The following is a 15,813-nucleotide window of genomic DNA, read 5'->3' on the forward strand; positions in this document are numbered from 1 at the left end:
TGGAAATGCTGATGGCCTATATATTTTCTAAAGTATTCCACTTACCTACGTATAATTTTAAGGTACTTGAGTATTTCTGTTTTATACTACACAACATTACAGGGAGAAACACTGTACTTTTACTCCTCTGCAATTATCTGACAATTATACTAATTATTTACAGATTCAAATGATAAATAGTAAACATGGCTTTATAATTCTTTGACATATAATAGTTGAGCTGACAGATAATTGAATTTCCCTTTGGGGATGAATAAAGTTATTCTTATTCTTATATATGATCAGTAGGACTGTCCCCTAATAGTTGAGCAAATGTCATTAGTAGGCAAGATTTCATTGGTCGCTTAGACACAGAAAACAACAACAACAACAACAACAACAACAACAACAAAAAACCCATGAAACTCTATTAGGAACTGTGCCTTGTCAAAACAAATGAAAACCTATATGACTGGATCAAGTTAAAGATGCGGCATGTGTACGGCCCCTAATTTACAGGGCTTTCATCTGCAGTTATTACACAGGCTATTAACATGTCAGATCATTTTGAGAAGTTGAAGGACAAATGGTGAGATATAAACTCTGCAGGCAAAAATTTGCCTATTATTCGTTGACTACAAACATTACGTATCATCTGAAACATTTAAGTAGCTACATGCCCATTAGCCACTTAGCACAATCATTACTGCTTTGCTGACAGCATCATTAACATGCGGCTTGTTCAGTGTGTGAGGTGCACTTGTAGATAACATATAGGCCTATGTTAATGAAGATTCATTAGTATGGTTTTGTATTTCTCTGTAATGTAGCACAGTGTTAACAGTGTTATGTAGTTTATTTAATAGTAAGATTAAGATTAAAATGAGCTCTACCTCTACCAGCTACAACAAACTCAAATGCTGCTAATAATACTAGCCTATTTGAGACTTTTACATTTTTGTGGTATTACTACTTAAGCTTAAAGTAAAATATCTTCCCATTAATGTCCACCCTTAAAAAGATAATAACACACATAGACTGAAACATATGATGTGATGTGTGTCTTAAACTTAGCCTGTGATACAGATGATTAGAAAATGTGGGGAAAAAAAAGATTTAAATCTGCTCTTCCTAAGCCTGGAGGGGACTGTACCTTTGGTTCTGTGTTTGCATGTGTTTATCTGTCTGTCTGCAGCCAATCTCACAAACTACTGGATCAATCAGCCTAATATTTTGTGTGCACATATATGACTGTATGCTCAACTACATCTTGTGAAATCTGGTTTATTGACTGTTTTATACCATCATTTACTGCTGACTCCTCACTTCTCTTAACCAGCTGGTGAGGGGCACAAGTGAGCAATAAAATCAGGTAGCAAAAGCATAGAGCAAAAAGCATTTCTGGCAGTCGGCTTGGCTAAAAACAAGCCTTACCTAGTCATTTTTGGCTGTGGTTGTGACTGAAAAACTCACCCACATTGAAAAGTTTGGTCTCATAGTTAACCAGAGCATTTGAAGATTGATTCCATACCCGATATATGATGTTCCAGAAAGGCGTGATACAAGACGAACTGGTCCAATTTTTGTTGTCTTTGCCGTCATCTTGACTGTAAGGGAGCTGGGATGGACAATTTACTGGGCAATGGGGGCTGCATTCATTTTCTAGAGCGGCTGCGATCAGCGTTGCAGCTGGACTCTGTCTGGTGGAGATCACTTTCTTTATATTGTTCTTATGTGAGGAAAAACTTGTTTTAAATTTGTGAAGGTTTCTGTAAAAAAAGATAAATGCACACTGTATGTCACGATAGAAAACGGAAGCATGTCTACTAAAATTGCAAAAATATTGCATTTTTTTTATTTAGCTGAAAATTTAGTGTATGATTATACAAGATTTAGAGTGCTAACACTGAAGTGTTTATCTTTTAGGACTGCTTTGACTCACACTTGCACATGCATCCGTCATCCTATCATTTTTCAGAGAATGCCTAAGCCAACATGTTAATGATGAGAGGAGGTCGCTGAGAGAGATTTTTCTAAATACAACCACCCCCAACTGTTTTCTTTGCAAATTAGTGCAGAAAGAGAGAAAGAGATGCCCTGTTTGTCTTTGTTTGTGGAGCCAGTTAATTTTCTAATTAGTCTCCACCAAACCCCAATCATCGTTAAAGCAAGGATGTGTGTTACCCAGATGTCTCTCGATGGTACCAGCCTGCACTTGAAGTGAGACCGACAGAGAGAAATAGAGTGAGAAGTGAGCCTGATATCTGATAATAAAGACAGTTGTGGCGATGATAATAATGATGATGATACAATTTAGCGTCTCTACTAACATGGCATTACACTCTGATGTGGTTTGTGTTTGTGATGTCTCAAAGGCTGTGCCAGCTTTTACACGCACATATACAAACGCTGGAAGACTTCAAGCTAGACTGCTTATTTTGATAGGTGCCTCCCAAACGGTCTGTGGTGACCACAGCAGGAGACGAAGGAAAGGAAATGACTAGAGAAAAGAGGAGAAGATGAGGCTCCTAATGAGCACAGGCTGATTTCAGGGTGTTTGAATTGGCATGCAGGGCACACAGAAGTAAAGGAGTGAGGGATGAAGGGTTGAAGAGATGAAGGAGGAGCAGAAACACTGGCAGGGAGGAGGAAGATGATGAGAGGAAGCAACGGAGGAGGAGGTCAAAACAAATGCGAGATAAAGGGGAAGAATGAGTCAGATAAGCTAAAAGGAGTTGGTGTGTTTACTTTAAGGTAGTTGTGCATCTTTAGTATTTATTTAATGTATTATGGGCTAATTGTCAATGGTAGGAATCAGTGCGGTTTGGAGCTGTCAGTCGCTGTTTCCTCTCTGAAGAGTTTATCCTCTCTTATTTCAAAGTGAAAATGGAATTATCCTCACTAGACTGATGAAGTCAGACGTATTTGTGGAAACAGTGTCTAGGCTTAAAAGCATGGGCAGATTGTGAGACAGTGGGTCCCTGGGCACAGATATTCAAAAGGCCCCACCACCTCTCCTACATAGGAGCAAGGCACACAGACTTTATGGTGTTTTTGCATCTCTTTGTCATTTAATGTCTTTTTGGGAGAATTTTTTTTTGTCTTTTTTGGTTATTTTTTGTCTCATTTCAGTTCCTTTGTGTCTCCTTGTGGTCTTTTTGTGCCTCTTTGTGGATATTTTGAGTCTCTTCCTGGGTTGTACATGTTAATGTGAGTGAAATTTTGCAAGTGAAGGCCAAAGGGGCCCTCTGACATTTTGAGCCCCTGGGCTTGTGCCCGGTGGGCCCATTTAGTAAGCCATTCATGCTTAAAGGGACAGTTCACCAAGGGCATAGAATTGGGTAGGGACAGTAGGAGCATATCCTTACCTATATCCAGTGACTCCTGAACTGTCCCGATCAAAAACACAGTTGTCCATCAGTGCCTAGTCAATGTATTTGGTACATAAAGCGTTAACAGATTTGGTTCTCTACTATGAGTCCTGCCTCCCTAACCCTGCTAATAGGATTGGCCTCCCTGTTTCTTGCTAACATATGAGGGCTCTGACACTGCGTATGCTTCCCCCTGAAAAGTGGAGGGAAGTGGTTGTGAGCTTCACTTTGTCAGAGGTGGTAAAGTTATCATTCATGTCAACAATAAACCACACAATAGTGATATTTCTGCCTGATCTGAAGTGTTCTCAGATAGTTTTGGTTTGGACAGTTTTCTTTAGTTTCAGAGGGAACTGTGAACATTCATGAGGCACGAGCCTCGTGTTTGTGACAGCGGGAGATGTAAATATTAATGCTGTGCTCCTTGGCTGAGCTGTAACTTTACCAAGCTCAGTAGTGCTAGGTAAGCTAGCCATAGGTGCACGCCTCCTTCTGTGTGGTGAGCCAGTTACTGAAGATAATACCTTGTTGTGAGTAGATTCACGTAAACTAAACCCACCAACCGTATCACTACGCAGAGGGAAGAGTGCATCTATTCATGGACGAGAGGCTCACGCTTGTAACAGCGCAGGATGTGAACATTAATGGCGACCTCCTTGGCTGAGCTGTAACGTTAGCTCGCTCAGTGGTGTGAGGTGAGCTAGCAGTAGATGCACACTTCATTCTGCATAGTGATACAGTTGATGGATGTAGTTTAGAAAAAAAGAAAATAGTTCCTACATGAAACTGCTTACAATAAGGTCCGTGGATTATCTTCAGTAGCCGGGTCATGGTTTCTGTCAAGAGATATTGCTGTTCAGTTTTTTTTAATGTATTTTTTATGGTGCTCTGAGCACCACAAGCTGAGTGCCATCTAGTTCCATTATATTGGAGAGAAGGCAGACATCTCTATGGCCAATATCTCCAACACTCTGCAACTCACACAAAGACAATCTAGATTGATAAATAGCACTGCAGGTAATAAGAAAAATATGTATTTTTGATTTTGGGTTGAACTGTGCCTTTCAAGGCTCTGGGTTGGGGTTTCCCTTAGCCGGAGTTGACTGACATTTAGAGTTTAATGTCATATTTGCTAGCTAGCTCTGTCACACAAGCTTCTCTAAGTCAGTTTAGTCTCTCATTGAGCAGTTGTTTTTTGTCTTTCTGAAAAAATGAATTGTGTTTCATATTCTCAGACAAATTGGATCCACTTCAGCATCCATTGTCAGAAGTTGGCATCTTTGTTGTTTTAACAAAGTTAAGCAACAGTTCATTTATTAGTATCTAAAAACTACAGCTCTCATCTCATGAATATTTCCCGTTAGTTAGGATGTCTGCTGCTTCATGTGTGCATGTTTTTAAAGGTTTCACTGGACTGACATTTGCTGCCCTGTGCATTCATGTAGGAAGTATAGGCAAGAACTTGTTCATGCATCTGTGTGTATGTGTGTGTCTGAGAGTGTGTGGCCTGCGGTCTCACTAACAAACACATTCCCAGTGTCAAATAGGCAGCATGGACTCAGTGTCACCCCCGACAACCTGGCTGACCCCTGCATCCTCCTCACCAGCTCAGCACACACACACACACACACACACACACACACACACACACACACCGGATGGATATATTAGTTGTTGAACAAGTAATGCTAGTTAATGGATGTCTAACATCCATGTGTGTTATTTGTTCTGCTACCATCACACTGTGCTTTGTAGTATGTTCTGCTGATGTTGTGTCCCACAGTACAAACAAGTGTGTTGGAGACAGTCTTACAAGATTAATGAATGACACCATGGCCTGTGGTTACACCATTAATGTGTTCCTGTGTTGTGGCGCAGATGGATGATTGATGCTTACTGGCTGTGACTGTACAATCTCAGTAGATTATCTGTTAAGATAAGAAGCGTTTGCAGTTCCCCCCTGAGGCATGTTCCACAAGTTTGTCCCCTTCATTCTTTTAATGTTTAAGGTCCAGTGTGTAGCATTTAGGGGCATCTGTTGACAAAAAATGATATAAAACATGCATAACTATGTTTTCATTAGTTTCTATTCACCTGAAAAAAGAATCGTTTTGTTTTTGCTACCTTAGAATGTGCCGTTTATATCTACATACAGAGCAGGTCCTCTTCTGCAGACTCTGCCATGTTGTTTATCCAGAATGAACACACCAAATACACGCTCTAGGCAGGGCCACACATGTTTTCGTGTTTTTGCATTAGCCACCGTAGTTCTCCTACATGCTCAGCACATGGGAGAAGTTTCACTTGGTTGCAATCTGCAGTCTGCAATCTCACCACTAGACCTTTAATGCATTTCTTTGCTGTCTTCAGTTAAACGCTTGCTGAGTTGAGAGTATAGAGTGCTTTTCGTTTGATTTTCTGTAGATTAAATTTTGGAATTGAGGTTGTTTTTATCATTTTATTTATCCAGCTGCAATTTCTGCTCATGTCAACCACCTCGTTATTGTTAGCTGGGTATGTTATTTATTGTATCGTGCATACAGGTGCTCAGTCCACATGCATTTATCAGGCACCCAAAAATACTTTGGAGTAGTGAAACATTGGTCAGACAAGAACATAATTGCTTACACATAACATTACAATGCAAACAAAGAACTTGTTTCCCCTTCCAGGCTCTACAAATAAATTCTGCCACAAAAATGTTTCCTTCCTTAAACAGGACTCTAGTGATGTGGCTCTAAGAATGGCAATGTTGGTCAGTCTGTTTGGCCCTTTGACCCAGACTGAAACACCTCAACAACCACTAGATTTTATTGAAGTGTTTGAATTTTGTACAGATGTTCTTGGTCCCCAGTGGATGAATTCTACTGACTTTGGTTATCCCCTGTCACAGAGCTTATTTTCTGCAGTAATCCAAAATCCAGTAGAAAAATCCCATAGACTTTTTGTCGAGGGAACCAGGACAATGCTGACTTTTGTGCCTATTAAAAAAACATCATCCCTGCAGCACTTTATTAGCAACTGTTAGTACGTTAACAGGCCAAACTAAGATGATGAACGGGGTAACACTAAACTTGTTTGATATGTTAGAAATTTTGGTTTGCACTAAACATAAGCAGTACATCTTTCCATATATATTAGGAACAATTTGCACTGAGTGTCATGAATATTAGACTCTAATCTATTGGTCCAAAGGCCAGTGGCATCCCCAAAGATTTTTCATAGGGGTGGCCACTGATAAGCATGGCGTAACACACCAAAACCAAAAGCCACAACTGAATTTCTGGAATTCTGTTTTGCTGTTGTGGTATATAGGCTTGCTGCAAACTATGTCACTATGGGAGTTAAGAATCGCATATTGATGTACTTTGGTTTCTTATGGTTAATATCACTGATTATTTGAATAGATAATAGACTATTTCCAGCACAGTTAACATTTGGCTTTCCACAACAATCCTGTTTCTAATGTGTTATTAATTTAAATCACATTTACTGGGAACAAGCCTACTTAACATTAAAAGTTAAGAGCTTGTATCAGGGTGGCTGTGGCCCCCCTGGCCACCCCTTGGTGGCATCACTGCTATAGTCATGTGTTTCTATCCCATATCCTCACTGATGACCAAAACTGGTATGAATGTATTAACTTTAAGAATAGCTCCGTAATGAACCATTATAATTTACAAATTTACAGAACCACCTTATCCTATTTATTCATTTATTCTCAAGAAATGTCAATGTGTGCTCATATCAGTAACCTGTGGTTAGCTGGTTGTTGGTTGAATCACTATTGTGTTTAATCAGCAGGACATATACATTCAGATGGAGTTGAAAACATCAGATGGTAACAGTACCAGTTAAGGAAAATGCATGTCTTTTTTTCACTGTGACATAACAGTGCTGTAAAGTCAGGAGAAGAAGGCAGTGTAGTCGTGAAGGTGTTCCTTGGTGACAGTTAGATGAGCCCTGCCTTCTTCCCCCCAGCCAGACCACAGCCTGGGCTATCTTTAGCCAGGACAGGGCAGTGCTGCTGGTTTTATGGCCACATCCCGGCTCAATGTGGCCGGGACTAACTGTCGGGATGGGTGAGGGTTTGGCAGATTTGGTTTGGAGGGGGGGGGGGGGGGGGCTCTTCCTCTTGCCCTCCACCCTTGTGTTCCTCCTTCCTCCATGTGTAGAGCTTCACCCTGGCTCACAAGCAGGAGAGGAACTGAAACCTGGGGGAGGAGGTGGGAGGAGGGAGGGAGGGTGGTGAGAGAGAGAGACAGAGAGGAACACTGTTGAAATAGAGAAAGACTTCTATAAGACGTAGAACACTCTGTATTTATGTGTGCAGCCTCTCCATGTTTAATAATAGTTTCCTGCTAAGTCAATTTAAAATGTTTAATCACATATTAATGACAGAGCCTTTATTCATTCACTCTATTATTCCTCTTTACATAGATTTCAGGAGTCTATAGCTACACACTTATAGCCAAACGGAAATAATCCTAATTTCTTAGGATTTTTCATCCATCTCTAGAAACAAAAATTAATTTCTTTGCACTTGAATATTTTGCATTGTATTCAACAAATGAATAACATTAACTGTTTTGCATCTAAATATGTGGGAGGTGGCTTTTTATATCATGAATGAATGAATAAATGATTGAATGAATGAATATTTTGTATTTCGGTTACATCCATTTTAACAAACGATTATTTCACACAAATTTTCTCACAGTCAATAACTGAAAAAGGAATAGGCCTAAGCCCAAGGCTTATTTCTGTCTATCCAATATTAACCAAAGGATAACTCAGAATATCAGCAATACCAAAGAAAGAAAATAATATAATAATAAATAAATATGTTACATTTTAAAGTAAAATCCTTAATTATTTTACATTTAATCTTTTATATATATATATATATATATATTTACATTATGATCTGTAATTATTTATCATTTTCAGGCTTTTTTGAAACTCATAGTAATAAAAGTAATATCTTAGTAGAACAGAACAAGCAATATGAAAATATCAGCGATGGCTCTGGGAAATTTTGATGGTTTTTTTTCTATTTTCTGACATTTGAGTATTTTTTTTCTGTAGAGTATTTTTCATTAAAATAATCACTAACAGATTGTTTGCAGATTGTAAATGATAACAACAACAAGCAACTCCTTTCATAGAAAATCATATTATTTTACAGGGTTGTCATGGATCCTTGAAACCTGGAAAGTTTGTGAATTTGACTAAAAAATGAAGGTCTTGGAAAATACAAAAAAATAGACAGAATAGAATAGAGATAGAATAGAATTGAATTTATGTATTTTGTGCAAGAATAGAAATTAAATTTCTTTTGATGTTTTTTTAACTTAATGTTAGTAATTAGACTACGGTATGTGTCACTGCCTGCATGTGTGTCTCCTGCAGTTGCGTCAGTGATGTTAAACGGTTGACTGTGAGCTTTAGTAAAACCTGCTTGTTCTCATTATTAAAATTCTGAGCATTGTAACAGTAATTAACGTTGATTCTTGTCTCAAACGATTGAAGTGTTCGGTCCTTGAATTTGAGTACTGGGAAGTCCCTGAATTTCACATTTTAGCAGCTGGGGGAACCCTGATTTTAAATTGCAGATGGTTCTTTCCTGCAGTTACAGCTGTATTTGGGTGTGCAGGAAAAATATGCCTTTTTTCCTATTTGATGCACCAGAGCTGTTCTCTAAATTATGACTGCAATTACCAATAATCTGTGGATTTCTTTTTTGTTTAGATATACTGATTAATCACTCATTCTGTAAAACTAAGCCAAACTAAGATATAAATGTGTATAAAAAAGTGTAAGCGAAAAGCAGCACATCGTCACGTTTGAGAAGCTGGAAACAGAAAAAGTTTGACATGTTTGGTCAATAGTTGACCTGAACAATAAATCTTCATCTTCTAACCGCTTCATCCTCTTGAGGGTCACGGGGGGGCTGGAGCCTATCCCAGCTGACATCGGGCAAGAGGCAGGGTACACCCTGGACAGGTCGCCAGACTATCGCAGGGCTGACACATAGAGACAAACAACCATTCACGCTCACATTCACACCTATGGACAATTTAGAGTTACCAATTAACCTAGTCCCCAATCTGCATGTCTTTGGACTGTGGGAGGAAGCCGGAGTGCCCGGAGAGAACCCACACTGACACGGGGAGAACATGCAAACTCCACACAGAAGGACTCCCACGCCCGGGATCGAACTGGCAACCCTCTTGCTGTGAGGCGAGAGTGCTAACCACCAAACCACCGTGCCGCCCCGAACAATAAATCACATTTCAAAATTCTTGCTGAACAATTTTCTTTCATTTTCGTTATTTTCTAAATGCTTTTCACCCAATAATACAAACACAATGAATATTTATGCCTTCGCACTGGCAGCAAGTGTGGCCGGAGGCAATATGTTTGTTGGTTGTCTGTCCGTACATCTGTCCGTCCCATTCTCATGAATGTGATATCTCAAGAACGCCTTAAAGTACTTTCTTCAAAAATGTTAACTTGAACTCAGCAATGAACTGATGACATTTTAGTAGTCAAAGTTCACTGTGACCTTGCATCCGTCTCATTCTCACGCACACAGTATCTCAAGATGGCACAAAGGAACGAAGTGATTTAAAAATGGTAGTTGAAGGTCAAGGTCACTGTGACCTCACAAAAACATGTTTTTAGCCATATCTCAAGAATTCATACGCTAACTATGACAAAAATTTTACATGAATGTCTAATAGAATAAATTATGATTTACATCTGTCTGTCCCATTCTCATGAATGTGATATCTCAAAAATGCCTTAAGGTACTTTCTTCAAAAATGTTAACTTGAACTCAACAATGAACTGATGACATTTTAGTAGTCAAAGATCAACTTCACTGTGACATCATAATGTTCTGCATAAAACACTTTTCTGGCCATTACTCAGTGTCTTATCTCAGGAACAGAAGGGGAGACATTCAGAAATTGAATTTATGACACTAATCTTGAAACTATGCTGATTAGATAGATCTTCTGTGCTGACGGAGGGAAGATGTGTGTGGTGCATTCATGCTTTCACAGACAGGGATGTAAATTTTAACTGCAACTTGACTGGTGCATGGAGGCATACAACCACGAGGCGGTAATTCTATTTATTTATTTATTGCTTCATTATTTAAACTGTTTTTGGCTGAGTAGTTGTGTTATCCATTTCTATATGTTCTTTCTGCTGCCATAAACACCAAAAGTATAGTTTATAGTAAAGTCATTTTTTAAAATTGCTGTAAAGTTTTCTGACATAACTGAAGTGAGCTGATGGCAGTCATGCTGCCTTCATCCTTCTTGGCTTCCAGGCTCGGTCAAAGTGGTTAGTAAAGCATGACCTGCTCCCCACCACCACCACCACCACCACCCGCCCTCATTGCTCTCTGGAGTCACTTGACTGCTGCAGAGACCCCTGACTTCAACATTGCAAGTGACTCCAGTTTTTCCCTCCCTTTTTTGTCATCCTTTATCCCTCCCTCGTTCACCTCACTTTCCCCCCTCCCACTCTGCTCCCCGTCTCTCTCAGTCTAACTGTGCTGGGCCTTTATCTGTTACTTGGTTTATTGAAGCTTTCTCCCACACTCTCGCAATCCTTATCAGGCTGCTTCTATCACGTCTTATTTCCTCTTGAAAATTCCCTCCTTTGGCACACTCCCTCTCCAGGTCCATCTGAATTTTGCACATCTTGTTCACATTTAACATGCTTGTGATGGGGGTCTTATGATGCTGTGTTAGCTACTCTTAAAAAATCATGACAATGCTTTCCTCTACATTGTGTCATACATTTTTTTTAAAAGGTCAAAACATGAGATAATTTTGTCATGTTTTAAACTGACAATTGATTTAATCTTTTTTATAATTATTATAATTATGATTATCTTAGTAAAAATTTATTTCTATTATTATTAGATTTAGTTTCATTTAACCTGGAATAAAATTATCGCTCTAGCCAAGATATGCAGCAATAACAATGACTTCCAGAAACATAACTAAATACATATTACACAAAGTATGAAACAGAAGTGAGACTGTAAAATCTTGAATCACATTTGTTATTAAAAATTTCCTACTTAAAACAACAACCTGGCAACCTAAAACAACCCAAGAGCTGTCTGAAACTATAAAAAACAACAACACGCCACCTCTGAAAAATAAGAATTGAGTACTCTCCACAAAAAAGTTTTAAAACTGAGAAATAATCACCAGGTGTGGAAGCACTGGTCATTTTGTTTAATAACATGTGTAATATGTACAGTTTCATATGCAGGTTTCAAATTAAGCATCAAATTAACATCACAACTTTAAAAACTGTAAAAACACACAAACACACACACACTTCACCACCCCCTCTCCACTCGAGTGCGGCTGTTGTCACCTAAGCTCCGAACGGTGAACTCACTTTCTATATTTAGTTTGTTTGTACTGTATAGTTTAGTCAGGCTGCTTCTGTAGCCACAGCGTCCTGCTATGTGGATCACGGTTCTGCAGAGGCAACCAGCCTGCTCTAGTCTGGCCTGGTTTAGCCCGGCTTCGTGCCATCAACACCACAAAGAATCGGACGAACCCTGAAACCTTCCTCACATGTTGCACAGTATGGCTGCGGCAGGCAGTGAAGGGGTTAATACCAGTCACTCAGCATGCGGGAGCCGTGGCGGGCGGGCAGGCAGGCAGTGCAGAGGCTGACCTCTGACCCCTGAGGAAAGGAATGTGGAAGCTCTTTCATCCAGGACAGAAACCAAAGACACCCAGGCGGTTGGAAAGTGGCGGTTCAATTCTTGCCTTCAGCGTTTTTGATTAGGAGAAGTAAGCAGAGGTTCCATGTGAATGTGCTGTGGAGTGTTTGTCGTAGTGGCATCTGCCATTTTGGAATGAAGTTCATTCTGCAGTGGTGTGTTTCTTACTTTGTGATCACTGCAGTGACGGTGAAGGGTGATAAGTGGTTTGAAATGGCTGCAGTTGTGCTGGCGGAAAACCCTCATTATAAAGCACTGTGTGCTCTGACCTATAACCTTCTACCTATACAGTGTGATTGTACAAACAAGAGGGATTTTTCCATTGGATTTTGGAGTATTGCAGGAAATAAGCTCTTTGGTAAACAAACGTTTATGATACTTGCACGTTTTGTTCAGCAACATAATCCTCACAAATGAACACAACTTTTATCATTTTTGATGCATAAATGATATCGCCAGAAGTACAAAGCTAATGTCAGGCTATAAACGAACATCCCCACCACAACAAGGCTGTAAAGCTGTGTTGGGTGTGATGATGCCCCGTAGCTTCAAAATTCACGAGCGGGGTATTTACTGACATGCTTCATGTCATAGAACAAGTCATGGAAGTTTCTTAAGCTTGTGTTAACCACAGATCTGATTTCATGCATCTAACCAAAATCATTCAAAAACCCAGATGAGGTAACTGGGAGTGCAAAAGTACTAACTCATTTTCAGGTTTTAGGACTCATTCCTGGAGCACTCTTTTGGAACCTAGCTTCATGTTATCGTTGGTCTAGTTTTTATGTAATCTAGAGATGAAGCAGAGTCAGTGTGGGCATTGTTTGTCTGGGCAGGACCAGTTAAGTAGAAGCCTGTAATTTAATTGGATATGCTGCTACTTTGATGATGATGAATAGATGGTAGTTTACACAGCTGTCTTGTTTTCTGTTCACAGAAAATGAATTTTGTCCTATCCCTGTATCTTCTTGGGCCTGAGTACTAAAGGACCAGCATAGTAAACCTGGGGGTTTATACCTTAGCTTATTATCCATTAGATTTGAGCAAAGCATCACTGAAACAAATACCAAGTATTTGTCATGGATCACCTGATTTAGACAGAAAGTCCAAGTGTGTTCTAAGCATCCAATCCATCTCTCTTCATAGCATTGAAGAGAAGAACGTGCCTTGTTATGCTGAGCACTAGGAAGCTCTCAATAAATGAAGAGAGTTCATTTTCACTTTCAATATGTTTAAACTTGAGCCCTAGTGAATGCACTAGATAAACTCTGCATTGAAGTTGGGAAAATATTTGAATCATACAGAAGTACTAATTTCTGTTGTTATGGATATATGCACACTTATATAAGGGCAGCAATTGAAGCTGTGAAACTACTAATGAGAAAAAGGTTAACACACAGATAAAAACTTTAAATGACACAGCTTTGGCATGTGTCCTTACAAGCTATTGGAATTTCTACTAATATCAAAACAAAAATTAATCTACAATTTAATACATTGTAGTATATGATTTAAAGTCATTTAACCACACCAAATTTAGTATTATGGTGGAGTCAAAAGCTGTGAGGGTTGTTACCATTACTTTACTGAGCTAAGCTAATAGAAGTTAGCTTTTAGCAGGACTAGTGTAGCTGTATTTTTCTCCATGTTGACTCGATTTAGCTGCTGCCAGATTTAATTATGTTGTAAACAACTGAATTACAGAGATGCCTGTTCAACTAAATTGAAATTTTTAAATTATGACGAGAGCTAGGGAGAAAAAAAAAGGATAAGGACGTTTTGGTTTAGCTAAGGCTAGCTTTGGCAATCTAACTTGCTTTGGTATAGCTTTCTTAAATTAAATTAGCTGTCTGTTATATATGCAGTTACTTCTTTTTTTTTTTTTACAAAGAGTGCTACAAGTGCTAAAACCCAGAAATAAGCTAGCATTTTTGCACTTCTGATTTCCTTGTCTCAAAGTCAATAAATGCCATAAATTGCCATAAAGTACCATAAATTAAGTTTGTGGTAGGAATGTATGTTAGTGGATTTTTTGCCAGTATGCAACATTATATAATATATATAATATATATAACAACTAATTTGGCTGATAACCAATACCAGTGTCAATATATCCACTTTTTTCCTCACCTAATTTTAGTGATAATCAGGTCTCTTCTGTAGTGTAATTAACATCATATTATGTGTGCATACTCTTATCATGATGACCCACCAGCAGATGTAGACATGAAATATAATACTTTTCCAGTGTATGTAATATTAATTCATTGTGCAAAATAAGAAAAGGCATGTTGGGCGATTCTATTTTCAACCCGATATTGGCCGATAGCAATGATGTACCGATATTTTCAGAATGTTGGTCGATGCCGAAAGTTCATTATCGGCTAATACTAATCGACGGATACCAATGATGTGCCGATATTATCGTGCATGCCTAGTTAGACTTTCACATTTACATAAACATGAAAACAGTAAATACTACAATCATAAGTTTTGTAGTTTTATTGTGTATTAAAAAGGCAGTTGCTAACAAGTGGCTAAATGAGCCTACAAGAACATCATCACATCATCATTACATTATATGTAAGCTTTTTATTTCCAGCAATTGTTTTTACACTTCAGAACCCATAAAAGTGGTGTTGGTTTGTGAAGACTATCTTACAGAACAAAATGTGTAAGTTTATTTTCTGCAGTAATCCAAAATCCAATTGAAAATTCACATTTTTTGTTGTTGTTGTGGGGACCAGGCTGATGCTAATTATGCATTCCATTTACCATCTGAAGTTGGGGGTCGGAGCTGGGAATGACATCAGATAGACCGTATTTTAGCACAGCAAGTCAGAAAACCACAAGATGTTGTTAGCAATACCAGTTCTAGCCAGGTTAGCCACTGTAAGCAATATCAGTTGATAACGACAACTCATGCTCTATTTTGCCCATACAAACACTGTTGCAGTTCACAGATAGACATTAGCCAGGACTGTGTTAATGAGACACAAATAAGACAGAAGTGCTAATAAAGAGCATTGCTGTTCAGACTACTGTTGATGCACAGACCAGCCATCTTGGATTTTGAGGTTGGGATTGGTGAGATCCATGTGACTTTATGAGTCGGATGTCTGACTTCATGGGGATTTCCAGTTGATATTTTTCACAGTGCAATTGGAATGCACCATAATTTCTGGTTGGCCTACAAAAACAACGTCACCTCTGCAGTGTTTCATTACAGTAATTGGAGAAAAATTATGCTTTTATTCAGGTTAAAGTAAAAACAACAAAAAAGTTAATTCATGCCTATTGCACTGTAGTGTATAGGCATTTTCCACAGAAGACATTTTGACATGTCATAGTAGGAAAAGCACAGGTGTAAATAATCAGATTAATGATGGTTGAATTCCATTTAGCTGCTTCAGTTTCAGGTTCCTGTTACTGTGTGTGCTGGCTCACTGTCACACTGTCATGACTTACTGGGGCACTTGAATAGAACAGAGCCACCATTAATGGTATAATTAGTAACGCCTGTGCTGTTTCTGCTGTGACAAGTCAAAATGTCTGCTATGAAAAAGGTCACATTTTAAAATAAAACCGTTTTAGAAAACATGGACTTTTCTTCTTTATTTAATCAAAAAAATTAATAAATGTGTCTGTGATTCTAGTGTGTGTTTGCTTTTTCTGATCAAAGTAAGCACAGTTTTT

At 38.7% G+C, this 15,813-nt stretch overlaps 1 protein-coding gene across 3 annotated transcripts in view; it reads left to right on the forward strand.

Annotated features, from left to right (window-relative positions):
• The window catches only part of plagl2 (pleiomorphic adenoma gene-like 2), a 61,983-nt gene that overhangs the window by 32,135 nt on the left and 14,035 nt on the right, over positions 1-15,813 (forward strand). The window contains exon 1 of one of the 3 annotated variants that reach the window (XM_049580327.1): positions 11,863-12,187. The exons of the other annotated variants lie outside the window; for them this stretch is intronic. The gene's annotated coding sequence lies outside the window, so the exon portion shown is untranslated. Of the gene's footprint in view, positions 1-11,862; positions 12,188-15,813 lie in introns of those variants that run through there. 3 annotated transcript variants of the gene reach the window in all.

Source organism: Epinephelus fuscoguttatus, linkage group LG7, assembly GCF_011397635.1.
Source record: "Epinephelus fuscoguttatus linkage group LG7, E.fuscoguttatus.final_Chr_v1".
NCBI lineage: Eukaryota > Metazoa > Chordata > Actinopteri > Perciformes > Serranidae > Epinephelus > Epinephelus fuscoguttatus.